This window comes from Podarcis erhardii, assembly GCF_964252035.2.
Source record: "Podarcis erhardii genome assembly, chromosome: 8".
NCBI lineage: Eukaryota > Metazoa > Chordata > Lepidosauria > Squamata > Lacertidae > Podarcis > Podarcis erhardii.
The window spans coordinates 49,313,932-49,322,020 of NC_138499.1; positions in this window are offsets into that span (position 1 = coordinate 49,313,932).

The window sequence follows — 8,089 nt, forward strand, 5'->3', positions numbered from 1 at the left end:
CTGAGATTAAAAGTCTCAATTACTACTCCAGTTACTAATCCATAAGAAAACTTGTTGTATTATCCCATAACTCCTAAGTTTACTCAGGAGTCTTTGGAGATGGACTTCATTAAAAGCTTTTTGGAAGTCCTAGTATGCAGTATCTACTGGAACCCCTTCATCTGGGTCTCAGTGTCACCCCAAGGAGGACTCACATTTGGAGGTCACTGCCAGAGGTGCCATCTTCTGAAGAACATTGAAGGGGCCCAACATGATCCCCTGGTGTCATGCACATGAAGTCCTGACGTGTCTTTGCACCCGGCTCTGCGTTCGTCCTCAACAATGGGGGGAAGCCCCCTCAAAAAAAGTTTGAGGGGGCCCAAAGAGTTCCCTGGAGCCAGCACCTATGGTCACTGCACTTGAAAAGACAGGCCTGAGAATCCCCTTTGACACTGCCATAGCATGAAGATGGATATGTCTGCTTCTCTTGCTCCACAGCCACACAGAAATATGTGACTGTAGAATCAGCTATGGGTCCTTCAAGGATGTCAGGCAGCTCCCTGAGCGGGGTGTAGACATTGGAAGGGCAGATCCTTCCAGTCTTCTGAAGCTTTCAGATGACCTTGGTCCTATGCTGAGACAACATATTCCACTGCTCAGCCACCAGAGCTACCCAAGGGTCTGATCTGCCTCGCTTTCATCTCTCCTCACCCTGCCCAGAAGAAGCTCTGGTAAGTTCCACAAGCCCCCAGCAGAACAAAATACCTGGTCACTGTTTTGATTCCTCCACAATGACTGGATCTTGCATCCTTATTGGGCATTGGGAATGGCCAGCCACCACAAAACCTTGTAAAGAATCTTCACAAAGTGGCCTTTTTCTGGAGGGAAGAAAACAGCCTTCTGAGAAATTTCAGCTCAGCTCTGGTTTTGAGTGTTAGCTTCCAGACACCTAAGCTATTGCAGAGGAAGGGAGCTTTTTAATATATACATAAAAACAGTAACAACAACAACAACAACTGATTTCTGGCCACTCATGGCTCCAGTTTCCTAGTTAAGAAAACAATGTGTGGTTAGGGTGGAGCTGAATATATGCATTTCTTCCTTTTCTTGTTTCCAACAAAATGATCATGTTGGGCTCAGAAATATGCACATGTTTTGTGAAACATTCTAGAAGAATAATGACGGGCTGATAATTATCAGTTAAATTAAGCTGACATTTGTACTGGATTCTAGATATGCATAAATTAGATACAATTATTCCACCGAGGTGATTCATTTGAATAAAAACCTTACAAGCAGCTTGGCCCAGCCTTGGTGGATGGGCTTGCGGAAGTCACAATATTTCTTGCTCATAACATGTGAATAATCCTTGCCCACCTCCAGGGAAAAATGAAAATGAATGGGCTAAGGAAATGTGACTGTATCATATTCACTAAGAGTTTCCCGTTTGTGGATGCAGTGAACACAGGCAGCTTGGCTCCCTGGAAGCAGAGTGGAGGAGCAGGTGGAGGAGTCTATCCATTTATGTTTTCTCTGCTTAAGAGGGCCCTGCATTGTTCTGGCAGTGTTAGAGATGGGGCAAACTTTCCTTCCTGACCCCACGTGCATCCAAGGGTTTAGTGGAGAGAGGGACTAGGACCTGTGAGACCAGGGTTCAAATCCCCACTTAGCCATCAAGCTCATTGGGCCAACCACTGTCTCTCAGCCTCTCCTATCTCACAGGGTTGTTGTAGGGATGAAATGAAAAGGGGGAGTATGATGCACAGCTTCTTGAATACGATACAATCAATCAGTCAATGGGCAATGCGGCACAGAGGTGGATGTACTATGAAACTAATGAAACTAAAACTTCATAACCCCCAACCCCAGAGGGTCCCCAGAAGTGACTTTAGTGCACATTGCTTTTTAAAAAATGGGTCTAGTAGACTCAGTGCTTTTTTCTGGGGGTACGCAGGGGTACGCATACCCCTAAGCATTTTGTGAATCTTTGTACTTTTGTCCATTCACTGTATTTATTTTTTCTGATGGTTTTCTTGAGTCAAAATGAGAGTACCCCTAAATATTTTAAGGGGAAAAAGCACTGAGTTGACCCAATTTTGAGTCACTCGACTCAAATTGATTTACAGTGGAACCTTGGTTCTCGAACTTAATCCGTTCAACTCCCAAAACTGTTTGAAAACCAAGGCATATCTTCCAATTGGCTGCAGGAGCTTCCTGCACTCAGTCGGAAGCCACGGAAACAGTGTCGGACGTTTGGCTTCTGAAAAGTGTTCACAAACCTGAACACTTACTTCTGGGTTTGCAGTGTTTGGGAGCCGATTTGTTCGGGAGCCAAGCCTTTCGGGAACCAAGGTATCACTGTCTTTTCGTTCAGTAGAGTTCAGCAATCCCAACGTTTGAGAGTCACAGGCATTGTAAAGGTGTGTTGTGGAACAACCCCAATGAAAATGATAACCGTGGTTACCCAGACCTCGTTGCTGGTTGCAAAGGACCCCCATGACAGTTCAAGCTTCAGGGCCCTCAAAATGTAGGTCTGTCACTGATGCTGCATCAGCTGTAGAGGAAAGAAGAGGGCAGCCTTCCAAGTAAGAACCTGCTCAGTTATTTGTCCCCCCTTCACTTTTCCCCTCCCCAGCCAACCCCAACCTGCCTACATCCTCTGCTCTTGCTTGACCATATTGACCCTTTTGCTGCCCCACAGTGCTTTCCCTCTTGCTGTAGGGATACACTAGAGCTTTCTCCTGAATGGTCCTTTCCAGCCTGGAGACACAGTGGGAATAGGCAGGAGAAGGAATGATACAGCATAAAACACCCCATAGGGGATACGATGCTACTGCTAGAGTGAGCAATAAATCTGAACATTAAAATCAAGCATTCTTTTACCATGTTCCCTGCATCAAGGCAGCTGGAAAACATATGCTAATGGAAAATATATATTGTCTGCTAATCTAATACCCACAAAATTAGCACATCAATCATGAAAATTAGACAATAAAGTCTTACTCTCCCCCCGCAAAAAAAAATCCTGCAAAAATATATTGCAAAAATAATTAAGAGATAACGTCATTTGGATAGAGCTTCATCATAAGACAATGAGCTCCATTTGCAAGATTAAAAAAATGACAAATCACAGGCATTTATCAAAAACTATCAAGTCAAAGGCATGTTTTTTCAAAGCAAGAGGCACATATTCGTTGACAACATTTCATTACAATGACACTATTTCTATTAAAGTGTGTGATTGATGGATGCTCAGGGCAATTGAGTGACAATTTGTTCATCTTTTCTCCTTTTTTAAAGCACTGGATTCTGATTAGCTTTAGGAACAAAGCTTCTCTCTGAGCCAATAAATATGAATAAAAATAGATTTTGGTTTTTAAAAAAGGAAACTGTAGATACATGTTAATAAAATGGCCATCAGCTTATATTAAGCAATTAAATGTGACACAACATGATCTGACCAGTTCGACTCTCATTTTTTCAAGAATGGTCACTGGATAGTAGCCAACAGCTGAATTGCTTCCAAACTCTTAAAAAGAGATTGGCAGCATTTGATTACAGGGATGTGTTCCAGATTATTTTTTAAAGACAGCTTGGCTATCTCTTTTGGCAGGAAATGTGGCAATTTCCACAACTCGCAAGTTGTTGTTTTGATAAACCCTTAGCATTTGGCTGGATTAGGTTGCCCATTCTCCATCACCAGCGACCTGAATGCCTGCAAAAATAAAAAATGTTAGTTCTGGAGAATTTGCATTGAGTTGGGAGACAATGAGGTTTCAGTTCAGTGTCCTAGTCTGGTACTCAGCCCATCTCACAGTGCCATCCAATACATATTTACTCAAAGGTAAATTGCACTGCATTCAACGTGGATGGTTTGAGCTGTCATCCAATCTCAGATACAACAAAAATCACACCAACTGTTTTGGGGAGTGCTTTTGGTACCCCAGTGAAATTTTGGGGGATGATTTTGGACCTCAGAAATTGTGTGCCTTTGCTGTCAGATGAAGTGTGTTTGTCAAAATCAAAATGCCCAGAACCAGTCAACACTTATTCAGAGGAGGTAGAATGATTCTGTGCAGTAAATCATCACTCCTGTCCCTGCATATCAAGTAAACACAATTTCTTTTCCTTTAATAAGCTATGGTTTTTATTCTCAGTTACCAGCAATCAACACTATTGATTAAAATGCTATGAAGATTTTGTAATTTGCAAATGACACAAAACTGAGGGGTAGCTAATGCTGCAGAAGACAGAATCAAAATTCAAAATGACCTTAACAGATTGGAGAACTGGGCAGAAGCTAACAAAATGAATTTCAATAGGGACAAATTTAAGGTTCTGCACTTAGGAAGAAAGAACCAGATGCACAAATATAGGATGGGGGACACCTGGCTTACTAGTAGTACATGTGAAAAGGATCTAGAGATCTTGGTGCACCACAAGTTTAACATGAGTTAACAGTGTGATGCAGCAGCAAAAAAAGGGCATGCTATTCTAGGCTACATCCACAGAAGTATAGTGTCCAGATCAAGGGAAGTAATTGTACCACTCTATTCCGCCTTGGACAGACCACACTTGGAATAGTCAAATCTTGTTTTAAACTGCTAGCAAAAAGCAGAGTGTGGCAATCACACAGCCTCCCTGGACGTTTGATGGTCTATTGATCCCTGTGCCACCACTGCGATTGCTTCCCCGCTGCCACTAACCCGTTTCTCTTGGGTACACATGGAGTCCAGACAGTTGTTAACATTAATCCAAATAAACAAGTTTATTTGATAAGCCTTAACAAGTTTATGGTTTCAGATTATTTTTCTTGTCAGTTTCTTAATCTTAGTTTCTTTACCGGCCTATACCTTCCTAATAACTTCTAACTGATTATCCCAACTGTCTATCTGACTCCTCTTAACAGATTCTCTCACTCTCTCACATCAAACTATCCCAACCCACAGACATATGTTCACTCTCCCTTCTCTAACACCCGACTGATTACTTAACAACACTAACTCTAACTCCTCCCCTTGGGTTCCCACTGGCCAATCACTTCACACTCATTTAACCCTTTCCTTATGACCCAGCATGATGTCACCTAGGAGGGCAAATGCCACACAGAGCCATTAAGGAACAATGGGGAACCAAGTGCTGTGTCATTAAGGTTGTTTGGCAATGCAAAATAGCTGTTCTCCCCCCCCCCACCGCCCCGAAGTGGACAGAGAGGAAAATTGGCAGGTTGCCAAGGTGACAGGAACAGGGCATGATGTCAAAGGAAAATTTGCTCCTTTTGGAAAGCCTTTCCTACTCCCAGGAGGGAAGGGGTTGTGAGCGGGAGATGATACCTGTGTCATGCAGGGGGCGCTCCGCCCCCTGCTTCAACTCCAGGGCTGGTGCCACGCCCCTCCCCGGTTGGGCACCCAATAGGGAAGCTCGGCGGGGGCGTGGCTTGCTGCTCAAACGCAGCCGCGGCAGCCATCCCCACCATTGCACACACATTTTCTTCAAGTCAAGAGGTCCTTGTCTCTACGATCACGGAAGACAGGGAAGTACTTTGCCACGAGGCTTGGAGGGGGGGTATTGCGTTCTCTTGCTACTGGCCAGTTTAATCTGAGCTCATTCAGTCTTTAATCCACCTATTTTTCCCCTCTCCTGGTGCCTGAGCAATCGCCGGTTCCTGCTTCTCAGCTCCATGGGCTTTTGGAAGCCAGCCAGCCACCCCCCCTCCGTTCGTGAGCTTTTTTCCAGCTCCTTTCAGCCCCCTTCCCTCCTCCTTTCTTTGCTTGCTTCAACCCACGTGGCCGTTTGTTTCTTATCTCCCCGCTGATCAGCTGATGGGGGCTTCTCAAGCCGGGGTGTCTGAGCAGTTGCGGAAGACGGCTTCCGGTTGGGCACCCAATAGGGAAGCTCAGCGGGGGCGTGGCTTGCTGCTCAAACGCCGCTGCAGCAGCCATCCCCACCATTGCGCACACACCCTCCACTCCTTTTAGATTAGCTGTTCCTGAGACTTTGCTATGGACCTCTGGTTGGTTGCCCTGTTTAACCAGGGGGCCTGGTAGGAGTTTTTTCCAATTGGCTAAATTGTCCCGGCCTCTTGGTTTTTTTCACCTACCTCGTAGCAACAGTCACAACTTTCGTGGTATTTGGCAGTTAGGCATTGGAATGTGTTGTTGGTGTTTCGGGGGGCAAGGTGTGGCCATCGCCTTCCCCGACAATTTTGGGTATTCCACTAAATGAATCCGGCAGTCGTGGATCCTGTCCAATGCCCGTGTGGCGGGGGGCCATGGCACGACCCTCGGTGACATCAGGAAGAGAGCCTATAGTTGGATTAGCATCAACAGGCTCCCCCTACTGGTGGTTAACCCCTCCTCAGACTCACCCCTCTACGAGTGGGTGGAGTCTAATGTTCTGTGGTCCAATGCCTAAGCCAATACCTTCTCACACACTGTAATCAATAAAGTTGTGGCCTTCACCTTACCCATTAACCTTACATTCTGTGTCCACGTGTCTTTATTCCCCAAGCGGGGACCAGCAAATCTAAAGGTTTGCTGGGAAAGAGTGGGGCAGAATTCCATGGGTCACTGTGAAGGTGAGAAGCAGGAATGGAGAAATGGCATATAGGATGGCTTTGAATTCAATGGCAGGTGCCAGGGAAGGGAGGGGCCAGATTTTGATTTGATTAGGCCCTAAGCTGCTGAAGGCAATGGGGCCCTTTATATGTCCAGCTGTTTTTTGTCAACAAGAAATTGTCACTGTTTTTTGTGTTGGATATATGCTATATGGTAATTTATGGACCTAATAGGTATCTAAAGCCATTTGCACATAACAAAACACTGTTGCTGTATGTAGGTTTAATTTTGTTTTTTTATCTTATATTTTGGAAATGTACACCCAGTTGTTTTTTTCCTTTAAGTTTTTTGGGGGGCCCCAAGAGAGTGGGGCCCTAAGCTATAGCTTGTTTAGCTTATACGTAAATCCGGCACTGGTTGTACATATCTGTTAATAAGCTATATTTCAAAGACACTGCAGATGCTGCACTGCCTTATTTCTCCCTGAAGAGACAGAGGTCCTGGATGGGGGCCACGACCCTTAGAATCTCATGCACTGCTCAGCAGAGTAGTCTACCAAGTTTATTAAGCTTGCATGTTGAACACGCTGCTTTATGGAAGTGACTCTTGGGCAACTTACAACCGTCAGGAGTGACGCCTCACTACCCTCCACAAGTGCTGCCTCAGGAAGATTTTGGGCATCACATGGCAGGACAGAGTTTCAAAGCCCACATTGCCAGCATATTCACATCTCTCAGTGACATATGTTGGCTTGGCCATGTCCACAGAATGGGAGATGGCAGGATCCCCAAGGGATGTGTTGCTCTACAGGGACCTGGCTTCAGGGAGCAGGTCCGGTGGCAGAGCAACTGTGTGTTACAAAGATGTCTGCAGACATGACATGAAGGCTGGCAACGCCAACCTGGGAATCCCTTGCAGACAACTGAAATGCCTGGAGACAGACAGGTCACGCATCCATAGCAGTCACCAAAGGAAGAACAATGGCTGGGAGGAGCGCAGAGAGAAGAAATGCCATGATGTATCTGCGGCAGCACAACCAGACGCCTTCATCTGCCTCAATTGCAACAAAACATGTCTTTCCCATATTAGTCTCTACAGGTAAGGCAGGTGCTGCAACCTTCCAAGAGTTTGACTTCACCCCCCCCCAAGGCGTACTCCTCCATTGTCTCCCAAGACAGACAGACAGAGACTGGGGTGGCTTATAGCTGTATCGAGGATTAAGAGGCAATATGCTAGCAATCTTCGAATATCTGAAGGGCCATAACAGATGCACCAGGTGATAGGACCCAAAATAATGTGTTCAATAAATAATGCAAGAAAGAGGGTGTAAAGCTGTGGTAAAGGTAAAGGGACCCCTGACCATTAGGTCCAGTCGTGACTGACTCTGGGGTTGCGGTGCTCATCTCGCTTTATTGGCCAAGGGAGCTGGTGTACAGCTTCCGGGTCATGTGGCCAGCATGACTAAGTTGCTTCTGGCCAACCAGAGCAGCGCACGGAAACGCTGTTTACCTTCCCGCCAGAGTGGTACCTATTTATCTACTTGCACTTTGACG